The 10,718-nt window shown below is 51.0% G+C and overlaps 5 non-coding genes and 6 pseudogenes across 5 annotated transcripts; all 11 read left to right on the top strand.

Annotated features, from left to right (window-relative positions):
- Positions 1–6,017: 6,017 nt before the first annotated feature.
- Positions 6,018–6,136, top strand: LOC140352564 (5S ribosomal RNA). Its single transcript, XR_011925478.1, has one exon. It is a non-coding gene; the product is annotated as a 5S ribosomal RNA (ribosomal RNA).
- A 160-nt stretch (positions 6,137–6,296) lies between these two features.
- Positions 6,297–6,415, top strand: LOC140352987 (5S ribosomal RNA; annotated as a pseudogene).
- A 157-nt stretch (positions 6,416–6,572) lies between these two features.
- On the top strand, positions 6,573–6,691 carry LOC140352985 (5S ribosomal RNA; annotated as a pseudogene).
- A 151-nt stretch (positions 6,692–6,842) lies between these two features.
- Positions 6,843–6,961, top strand: LOC140352931 (5S ribosomal RNA). Its single transcript, XR_011925830.1, has one exon. It is a non-coding gene; the product is annotated as a 5S ribosomal RNA (ribosomal RNA).
- A 157-nt stretch (positions 6,962–7,118) lies between these two features.
- Positions 7,119–7,237, top strand: LOC140352984 (5S ribosomal RNA; annotated as a pseudogene).
- A 151-nt stretch (positions 7,238–7,388) lies between these two features.
- Positions 7,389–7,507, top strand: LOC140352563 (5S ribosomal RNA). The gene has a single exon (XR_011925477.1). It is a non-coding gene; the product is annotated as a 5S ribosomal RNA (ribosomal RNA).
- Positions 7,508–7,664: 157 nt separating this feature from the next.
- Positions 7,665–7,783, top strand: LOC140352983 (5S ribosomal RNA; annotated as a pseudogene).
- A 157-nt stretch (positions 7,784–7,940) lies between these two features.
- On the top strand, positions 7,941–8,059 carry LOC140352562 (5S ribosomal RNA). Its single transcript, XR_011925476.1, has one exon. It is a non-coding gene; the product is annotated as a 5S ribosomal RNA (ribosomal RNA).
- Positions 8,060–8,216: 157 nt separating this feature from the next.
- LOC140352982 (5S ribosomal RNA) lies at positions 8,217–8,335 on the top strand (annotated as a pseudogene).
- A 157-nt stretch (positions 8,336–8,492) lies between these two features.
- LOC140352561 (5S ribosomal RNA) lies at positions 8,493–8,611 on the top strand. The gene has a single exon (XR_011925475.1). It is a non-coding gene; the product is annotated as a 5S ribosomal RNA (ribosomal RNA).
- A 157-nt stretch (positions 8,612–8,768) lies between these two features.
- LOC140352981 (5S ribosomal RNA) lies at positions 8,769–8,887 on the top strand (annotated as a pseudogene).
- Positions 8,888–10,718: the final 1,831 nt, after the last annotated feature.

Below are 10,718 nucleotides of genomic sequence, written 5' to 3'. Positions count from 1 at the left end.
CCCTTTGCAATCAGTGCAGGTGCGTGCAATTTGTGGTGTGCTGCATGGTCTGGAGCTGGGGGTTTTGGGAGTTTTTTTTGAGTTTTTAATCGTTATTTTGGTCATTTTCATTTACTTTTTTCAGTTCTTTTGTTTGTTCCCCTCCCAGTAAACTTACTGGGAGGTGGATTTTTTGTTTTTTGTGAGCATGGCTCAAAGGACGGACAACACGGCATCGGACACTGGAATGGACACGACAAAGGCAAGACAAAGTTTGAAAGAATCTGTAAATAATAGAAAGAACGAAGAAAGAAGAATGAAATTTATGAAAGAACTCACTGTGGTGTTGGAGTTGACGGAGGGAGCACAAATCACGCCACTAGCTTTTTTGAAATCGACTCAGGAGGTGTGCGGCTCCATAGTAGCGTGCAGACTCATCTCGAAGGACAAATATGAAGTAACCGTCAGTACCACTAAAGCGAAGGAGCGGCTCCTGGACGGGTACTGCATTGGAGGAGTCAGGGTTCACGCCCGTGACATCTCGGTGGATGAGCTGGTCGTGTCCTTCATGGGGCTGCCGGCTTATATCGAGGACGAGGAGATCCTGGCCAAGCTCTACGCCTGGGGGGTCTCTGCGGTCTCCGAGGTGAGGAGGAGAATGTGGCCGGGGACGAACGTGGCGGACGGCACCAGGTTTGTACGGGTAAGGTTCACGGACACGGTGCAGTCCTTACCGTATTCTGTCAGGTTTGACACCGCGGGGGGCCCCGAGTACTTCAGGGTAATACACGACAGGCAGGTGCGGGTGTGTAGGGGGTGTCTCCAGCCTGGCCATATTCTGAGGGAGTGCCCTGACTTTCTGTGCCGCAACTGCGGGAGCCAGGGGCATTACGCGCGCGAGTGCGTCGCGCAGCGGGCCCCGAAGTGCAGAGAGTGCCGCATGTTCCGCCACTTATGTCCGTGTGGTGCGGGTGACAGAGAGGAGGACAGAGGGGAGGACAGAGGGGAGGACAGGGAGGACGCCATTGGAGGAGAGAGCAGTGACGTGGCCCAGAACGTGCCCGCAACTGCTCTCTCCGAAGTAGAGGAGTTTTTGGAGGAGGAGGCTGTGGAGGAGTCAGGGGAGCCAGAGGTGTCTGGCTCCTCTTGCTCCTCTGACTCCTCAGACGAGGAGGCGTCCGTCGCACTGGAGATGGTGCTCGGCTCAGCGCTGGCGTCTGGGAAGGTGGGAGCAGGACAAACTGCTCCTCCTGACCAGAGGGAGGGGACTCGTGAGGGTCCAACTCCTAAGCCCGTGGAGGAAGAGGCTGAACCCGGGAGGAGGATGGGTGCGGGACAGGCCCCGCATCTTACCTCCAAAGGGGGGGACATCACCACAGGGCTGGGTGATGATCCCAAGCTCCAGTCGGACGGTGGTAAGAGGGGACAGGTGGAGAAGAAGGATAAGAAAGGGGCAAGACGCAGGAAGCAGGTGGCAGGAGACGGAGAGGGCGCTGCTGCTGAGAGCGGCTCTGCCTCCTCCGTTCCAACCACTTCAAAAGCGCCAGCAGAAAGCTCCATCAACCCACCATCCTCCACACGCAGCTCTGCCCCACGAGGTGAGCTCGAGACTGTTTTTAATGATGACTTCATGGATTTCTCCACCCGTGAAGTCAGAAAAAGAGTGTGGCAGTCGGATGCGACGGGCGCCAAAAAGAAGTCTAAATAAAAGATGGGTTACATCCTCCAAGGTCTCCTCTTAATGGCGTTCTCCTTGTCCTCTTGGAACGCAGGCGGCCTGCGGAGCCCAGTGCGGATGCAGAGCGCGTTACACTTTTCCAAGTGGGACGTGCTCTGCATCCAAGAAACGCACTGGGATGTCAGCCACGCGCAACAAGTGCGGAGCATGGGAGTAGGCTCTGTATTTTGGGCCCTGGGCACGGCGTGCTCGCGCGGTGTGGCCACGGTGGTGAGGCCTGGTGTCTTAGGCCAACCCACCCTGGTACACGCCGACCCAGAGGGCTCCTTCCTGGTCCTGGACTTCACGGACACAGTGAAGTTCAGACTAATTAACATCTACGCCCCGAACGATGATGGTCTGAGGAGGCAATTCTTCAAAAAAATATTTCGCTTTGCGAACGACAATACAATCATAATCGGTGACTTTAATACAACACTTTGCAAGACAGACATCGGCATTAACAACTCTTTTAAAAACAGCACTGCCAGGACAGCCCTGTTGGAAGAAGCCGCCAGCAGGAACCTGACGGAGGTGTGGCGGTTCGTCCACCCCTTCCTGAAGGATTTCTCCAGGCGGCAGGTCGTCCAGGGCGTCCTGAAGCAGTCCCGCATTGACCTCTGTTTTGCCTCCTCAGACCTGGCACAGAGAGTCAGTGGTGCTTCCTACAAGTGGTCAGGCTTGAGTGATCACTCCACTTTAGATATTTATTTTGGGTTAGTTTCATCACCGAGGAATGGAGGACTGTGGGTCCTAAACAGCTCCATCCTCGGTGATGAAACTTTTTGTAGGAAAATGGACTTTTTGTTTGATGTATTTGACATGGAGCTGGAGCTGATCGACAGCGTGGTCGATTGGTGGCCGACGGCAAAAACACGCATTAAAAAGCTCTGTGTCAATTACAGCAAACACAAGGCGTGGCTGTCGACCAGGAGGGAGACCGCTCTCCGCCAGCGCCTGCAGGTCCTGGACCAGGGCGCAGCTTCCACCACTGGCCCTGTGGATCCAGAGTACCTGGTGGTGCGCGCTGAGCTGGAGCAGCTGGAGGTAAGTAGGTGTCAGGGTGCAATTTTGAGGGCAAAAGCCAGACACACAGTCGAAGGAGAACGCTCGACAGCGTTCTTCTTCGGCTGTGAGAAGGTTACACAGGGAAAGATGCACATAGATAAGTTGATAGATAAGACAGGTAAGATTGTTTCCGAGGTAAGTGAGGTTTTAGAGACAGCGCAGGATTTCTATAGTAGGCTTTTTAGTTCAGACGGAGTGGCAGAGCAGGCTTTAGACCAGGCTGTAGGTGCTCTGGAGCGCACACTGAGCAGGGAGGATAGGGAGCTGTGCGACGCGCCTCTGTCTCTCATGGAGATAGAGGCTGCAGTCAAGAGTTTAAATACAGGGAAAAGCCCCGGAGAGGACGGACTAACCTGTGAGTTTTTCAAGCGTTTCGCTTCCAGGTTAGCTCCGATCCTACTCCTATTATATCAGGATTTTGAGAGTGAGAGTAGAGTTGGCGATGGTTTTGCGATGAGTGTCGTCACTCTGCTTTTTAAGAAGGGCGACAGGAGCAGCCTCGCCAACTACAGGCCCATTAGCCTTTTGAACGTAGACTATAAAATTTTAGCAAAGGTATTAGCAGGTAGGTTAAAGCGTGTGATTGGATCCGTCATACACCCCTCGCAGGCCTACAGCGTCCCCGGGAGGGACATCTCAGACACAGTTTTGTCTCTGAGATATCTCCTTCGGCAGATGCACGCGACCGGTGGTATTCACGTTAGTGTAGACTTTAACAAGGCGTTCGACAGAGTTGAGCATTCGTTCCTCTGGACTGTATTAGGTAAGTTAGGTTTCGGCGAACGGTTTGTTAATTGGCTACAGCTCATCTATTCCTTTGCGGTCAGTAAGGTCAAAGTCAACGGGTTTCTAACTGACTCTTTCCCCTTAAAAAGATCAGTCAGGCAGGGCTGTCCCCTCTCGTCGCTCCTCTACAGCATCGCCGCTGAGCCTTTGGCGGCCATGTTGAGGGCGGACGCGGCGGTGAGGGGACTGACCACGCCTGCGGGTAGGGAAGTCAAAATTTTTCAGTACGCAGATGACACGAATCTGATCCTCCGAGACGTGGAGAGCCTGAACGCCTCTCTCCACGTGCTCAATGTTTACGGCCTCGCTTCAGGGGCCAAAATCAATTTCGATAAAACCACGGTTAAATTTTGCGGCAGCGTCACGCCTGTTCCTCTCCCTGTCCAGCTCCGGGAGGCGGGGGACTCCTACAAGGTCCTCGGCGTCCCCCTGGGCAGAGACGAGGAGGCGTGTCGTACTGCACTTTGGTCGCCTTTGTGCGAGAAAATTACAGCGCGCTTGAATTTTTGGAGACGTCGTAATCTGACATTAAAAGGTAAAGTCTTAGTTGTAAATTCTTTGTGCATGTCCATGTTGAACCATGCACTCTCCGTGTACGGCCTGCCGGGGGTCTATGCTAACAAATTAAGGTTAGTGATAAACCACTTTTTGTGGAATCGTGAGAGGGGCTTTATTGCACATAAGGTTATGATAGGTGAGTACGATCAGGGAGGTTTAAAGTTAGCAGATTTAGAGTTAAGGAAGAAGGCCTTCAGGCTGAAAACAATTCGGAAATTTCTAGACGTTGAGGTAGATGCTCCATGGAAGGATTATATAGGTGAGTTTGTTAATAGTCTAGGTAAGTTTGGTGTTTATAATTTGTGTTTGTTGCCCCCTGTTTCGGTCCTGGAAGGCCTCCCCCCCTTCGAGAGGGAACTCTTGGAGGCGTGGAGGACTTTCAGGCCCCTGACTGTGGCGGTTCCAGACAGCGGTGAGGGTCTCGCGCACATGCCCCTCCGTCATAACCCTGACTTGCTCTCCGCTCCCCCCGGGAAGCGCGAGTGCATGATCAGTGGGGCGATGGAGGAGGCTGGGCTGGAATATGTAGGTAAGGTATTTGACGTGAAAGGTAATTTTAGTGTAGATTACATAGGGAAGTGTTTTAGGTTAGCAGGTAAAGTGTTTAGGAGAAAGTATATTAGTGGTATGGTAAGTATTTTTAACAGGAATCTGGTCAGGCATTGGGGAAGCACTTTGGGCCAAATGGGGAGCACGACAGGTAAGTTGAATTTTAATGTATTTGTTAGCACGGGGAGGTTTAGGATTTTCACAGACCTACCCACCCGCATCCTGTATCAGTTGTTGTTGCCGGGAGTGCTCGGGCGTCCCGCCTCGGAACACAAATGGTCATTAACATTCCCCGCACGCACCATCGCAACCATCTGGGCCAACATCTTTAATTGGTACACCCCACATAACGTAGGTCATTTTGACTTCAGATTTAGACACAGGATCGTCTTTACATCCGCAGCACTGCACGCATTTCTTCCCGACAGCTACGCTGCGGACTGCCCCGTGTGCCACGGACCCCCCGAGACCCTGGAGCACATGCTGTACACCTGCCCGGCCGTCCGCCCGTTCTGGTCCCGACTGCAGGACCTCCTCGCTCGGAGGCTGTCCTGGAGGCTCCCACCGCCGGCGGCCCTAGGAGGGGACGACCAGGAGCCCTGGCTCCTCCTCTTTGGTCCCGGACAGAGTCGCTCTGGAGCCAACACCCATCTCGCCCGACTAACCCTCTCCATAGCCCGGTACACATTATATCTCAACAGGAACATCCATCTCCGTGACAATAAAACAGCAGCACCCTGGCCCATCTTCAAAGGACTCTTGGCCGCACACCTCCGACACCTCCACATGGCAGCAGAGCACCGGTTCATCACCCACCTCGTCCCCCACAACACCCTGATCCACCTCACACCCTCTGGAAACCTGGACATCCTCTTCTGACCCCGGCATCACCCCCCCCAACCACGGCATCACCCCCCATCACTGAAGAATGTTTGGAGAATGATTGTGTGTTTGATTTTCTGTAATTTTTTGTCTCGTCTCCCCCTGCCCTTGTGTATCCCATTCCCTTGCCCTTGTGTGTCATGTATGTCTGTACATTCATGTAAATATATGTAAATACTTGTTTTAAGATGTTTTTGATAATAAAAGATAAAAAAAAAAAAAAAAAAAAGACCAGCCCGATCTCGTCTGATCTCGGAAGCCAAGCAGGGTTGGGCCTGGTTAGTACTTGGATGGGAGACCGCCTGGGAATACCAGGTGCTGTGAGCATTTTCACACTTTTTCACCTGTCAAAAAAAAAAAAAAAAAAGAAGTTTTTCATTGAGATATCCCAATTTTGACCGAGCAAGTGGCGTGAAGGTACTCTTCACGAAAAGACAGTGTTTGATATAAAAAAGGCCGTTTTGACCTGGAACATTTCGCTCACGGCCATACCACCCTGGACCAGCCCGATCTCGTCTGATCTCGGAAGCCAAGCAGGGTTGGGCCTGGTTAGTACTTGGATGGGAGACCGCCTGGGAATACCAGGTGCTGTGAGCATTTTCACACTTTTTCACCTGTCAAAAAAAAAAAAAAAAAAAAAAAAAAAGAAGTTTTTCATTGAGATATCCCACTTTTGACCGAGCAAGTGGCGTGAAGGTACTCTTCACGAAAAGACAGTGTTTGATATAAAAAAGGCCGTTTTGACCTGGAACATTTCGCTCATGGCCATACCACCCTGGACCAGCCCCATCTCGTCTGATCTCGGAAGCCAAGCAGGGTTGGGCCTGGTTGGTACTTGGATGGGAGACCGCCTGGGAATACCAGGTGCTGTGAGCATTTTCACACTTTTTCACCTGTCAAAAAAAAAAAAAAAAAAAAAAAAGAAGTTTTTCATTGAGATATCCCACTTTTGACCGAGCAAGTGGCGTGAAGGTACTCTTCACGAAAAGACAGTGTTTGATATAAAAAAGGCCGTTTTGACCTGGAACATTTCGCTCATGGCCATACCACCCTGGACCAGCCCCATCTCGTCTGATCTCGGAAGCCAAGCAGGGTTGGGCCTGGTTGGTACTTGGATGGGAGACCGCCTGGGAATACCAGGTGCTGTGAGCATTTTCACACTTTTTCACCTGTCAAAAAAAAAAAAAAAAAAGAAGTTTTTCATTGAGATATCCCAATTTTGACCTAGCAAGTGGCGTGAAGGTACTCTTCACAAAAAGACAGTGTTTGATATAAAAAAGGCCGTTTTGACCTGGAACATTTCGCTCACGGCCATACCACCCTGGACCAGCCCCATCTCGTCTGATCTCGGAAGCCAAGCAGGGTTGGGCCTGGTTGGTACTTGGATGGGAGACCGCCTGGGAATACCAGGTGCTGTGAGCATTTTCACACTTTTTCACCTGTCAAAAAAAAAAAAAAAAAAAAAAAAGAAGTTTTTCATTGAGATATCCCACTTTTGACCGAGCAAGTGGCGTGAAGGTACTCTTCACGAAAAGACAGTGTTTGATATAAAAAAGGCCGTTTTGACCTGGAACATTTCGCTCATGGCCATACCACCCTGGACCAGCCCCATCTCGTCTGATCTCGGAAGCCAAGCAGGGTTGGGCCTGGTTGGTACTTGGATGGGAGACCGCCTGGGAATACCAGGTGCTGTGAGCATTTTCACACTTTTTCACCTGTCAAAAAAAAAAAAAAAAAAGAAGTTTTTCATTGAGATATCCCAATTTTGACCTAGCAAGTGGCGTGAAGGTACTCTTCACAAAAAGACAGTGTTTGATATAAAAAAGGCCGTTTTGACCTGGAACATTTCGCTCACGGCCATACCACCCTGGACCAGCCCGATCTCGTCTGATCTCGGAAGCCAAGCAGGGTTGGGCCTGGTTAGTACTTGGATGGGAGACCGCCTGGGAATACCAGGTGCTGTGAGCATTTTCACACTTTTTCACCTGTCAAAAAAAAAAAAAAAAAAAAAAAAGAAGTTTTTCATTGAGATATCCCACTTTTGACCGAGCAAGTGGCGTGAAGGTACTCTTCACGAAAAGACAGTGTTTGATATAAAAAAGGCCGTTTTGACCTGGAACATTTCGCTCATGGCCATACCACCCTGGACCAGCCCCATCTCGTCTGATCTCGGAAGCCAAGCAGGGTTGGGCCTGGTTGGTACTTGGATGGGAGACCGCCTGGGAATACCAGGTGCTGTGAGCATTTTCACACTTTTTCACCTGTCAAAAAAAAAAAAAAAAAAAAAAAAGAAGTTTTTCATTGAGATATCCCAATTTTGACCTAGCAAGTGGCGTGAAGGTACTCTTCACAAAAAGACAGTGTTTGATATAAAAAAGGCCGTTTTGACCTGGAACATTTCGCTCACGGCCATACCACCCTGGACCAGCCCGATCTCGTCTGATCTCGGAAGCCAAGCAGGGTTGGGCCTGGTTAGTACTTGGATGGGAGACCGCCTGGGAATACCAGGTGCTGTGAGCATTTTCACACTTTTTCACCTGTCAAAAAAAAAAAAAAAAAAAAAAAAGAAGTTTTTCATTGAGATATCCCACTTTTGACCGAGCAAGTGGCGTGAAGGTACTCTTCACGAAAAGACAGTGTTTGATATAAAAAAGGCCGTTTTGACCTGGAACATTTCGCTCATGGCCATACCACCCTGGACCAGCCCCATCTCGTCTGATCTCGGAAGCCAAGCAGGGTTGGGCCTGGTTGGTACTTGGATGGGAGACCGCCTGGGAATACCAGGTGCTGTGAGCATTTTCACACTTTTTCACCTGTCAAAAAAAAAAAAAAAAAAAAAAAAGAAGTTTTTCATTGAGATATCCCAATTTTGACCTAGCAAGTGGCGTGAAGGTACTCTTCACAAAAAGACAGTGTTTGATATAAAAAAGGCCGTTTTGACCTGGAACATTTCGCTCACGGCCATACCACCCTGGACCAGCCCGATCTCGTCTGATCTCGGAAGCCAAGCAGGGTTGGGCCTGGTTAGTACTTGGATGGGAGACCGCCTGGGAATACCAGGTGCTGTGAGCATTTTCACACTTTTTCACCTGTCAAAAAAAAAAAAAAAAAAAAAAAAGAAGTTTTTCATTGAGATATCCCACTTTTGACCGAGCAAGTGGCGTGAAGGTACTCTTCACGAAAAGACAGTGTTTGATATAAAAAAGGCCGTTTTGACCTGGAACATTTCGCTCATGGCCATACCACCCTGGACCAGCCCCATCTCGTCTGATCTCGGAAGCCAAGCAGGGTTGGGCCTGGTTGGTACTTGGATGGGAGACCGCCTGGGAATACCAGGTGCTGTGAGCATTTTCACACTTTTTCACCTGTCAAAAAAAAAAAAAAAAAAGAAGTTTTTCATTGAGATATCCCAATTTTGACCGAGCAAGTGGCGTGAAGGTACTCTTCACAAAAAGACAGTGTTTGATATAAAAAAGGCCGTTTTGACCTGGAACATTTCGCTCATGGCCATACCACCCTGGACCAGCCCCTTTGCAATCAGTGCAGGTGCGTGCAATTTGTGGTGTGCTGCATGGTCTGGAGCTGGAGGTTTGGGAGTTTTTTTTGAGTTTTTAATCGTTATTTTGGTCATTTTCATTTACTTTTTTCAGTTCTTTTGTTTGTTCCCCTCCCAGTAAACTTACTGGGAGGTGGATTTTTTGTTTTTTGTGAGCATGGCTCAAAGGACGGACAACACGGCATCGGACACTGGAATGGACACGACAAAGGCAAGACAAAGTTTGAAAGAATCTGTAAATAATAGAAAGAACGAAGAAAGAAGAATGAAATTTATGAAAGAACTCACTGTGGTGTTGGAGTTGACGGAGGGAGCACAAATCACGCCACTAGCTTTTTTGAAATCGACTCAGGAGGTGTGCGGCTCCATAGTAGCGTGCAGACTCATCTCGAAGGACAAATATGAAGTAACCGTCAGTACCACTAAAGCGAAGGAGCGGCTCCTGGACGGGTACTGCATTGGAGGAGTCAGGGTTCACGCCCGTGACATCTCGGTGGATGAGCTGGTCGTGTCCTTCATGGGGCTGCCGGCTTATATCGAGGACGAGGAGATCCTGGCCAAGCTCTACGCCTGGGGGGTCTCTGCGGTCTCCGAGGTGAGGAGGAGAATGTGGCCGGGGACGAACGTGGCGGACGGCACCAGGTTTGTACGGGTAAGGTTCACGGACACGGTGCAGTCCTTACCGTATTCTGTCAGGTTTGACACCGCGGGGGGTCCCGAGTACTTCAGGGTAATACACGACAGGCAGGTGCGGGTGTGTAGGGGGTGTCTCCAGCCTGGCCATATTCTGAGGGAGTGCCCTGACTTTCTGTGCCGCAACTGCGGGAGCCAGGGGCATTACGCGCGCGAGTGCGTCGCGCAGCGGGCCCCGAAGTGCAGGGAGTGCCGCATGTTCCGCCACTTATGTCCGTGTGGTGCGGGTGACAGAGAGGAGGACAGAGGGGAGGACAGAGGGGAGGACAGGGAGGACGCCATTGGAGGAGAGAGCAGTGACGTGGCCCAGAACGTGCCCGCAACTGCTCTCTCCGAAGTAGAGGAGTTTTTGGAGGAGGAGGCTGTGGAGGAGTCAGGGGAGCCAGAGGTGTCTGGCTCCTCTTGCTCCTCTGACTCCTCAGACGAGGAGGCGTCCGTCGCACTGGAGATGGTGCTCGGCTCAGCGCTGGCGTCTGGGAAGGTGGGAGCAGGACAAACTGCTCCTCCTGACCAGAGGGAGGGGACTCGTGAGGGTCCAACTCCTAAGCCCGTGGAGGAAGAGGCTGAACCCGGGAGGAGGATGGGTGCGGGACAGGCCCCGCATCTTACCTCCAAAGGGGGGGACATCACCACAGGGCTGGGTGATGATCCCAAGCTCCAGTCGGACGGTGGTAAGAGGGGACAGGTGGAGAAGAAGGATAAGAAAGGGGCAAGACGCAGGAAGCAGGTGGCAGGAGACGGAGAGGGCGCTGCTGCTGAGAGCGGCTCTGCCTCCTCCGTTCCAACCACCTCAAAAGCGCCAGCAGAAAGCTCCATCAACCCACCATCCTCCACACGCAGCTCTGCCCCACGAGGTGAGCTCGAGACTGTTTTTAATGATGACTTCATGGATTTCTCCACCCGTGAAGTCAGAAAAAGAGTGTGGCAGTC

The sequence above is a fragment of the Eucyclogobius newberryi genome, unplaced genomic scaffold (assembly GCF_026437365.1).
Source record: "Eucyclogobius newberryi isolate DKJ021-1_F unplaced genomic scaffold, fEucNew1.0.hap1 SCAF_86, whole genome shotgun sequence".
Taxonomy (NCBI): domain Eukaryota; kingdom Metazoa; phylum Chordata; class Actinopteri; order Gobiiformes; family Gobiidae; genus Eucyclogobius; species Eucyclogobius newberryi.
The sequence above is the reverse complement of the archived record's forward strand: the minus strand, read 5'-3'. Positions and strand labels throughout refer to the sequence as shown.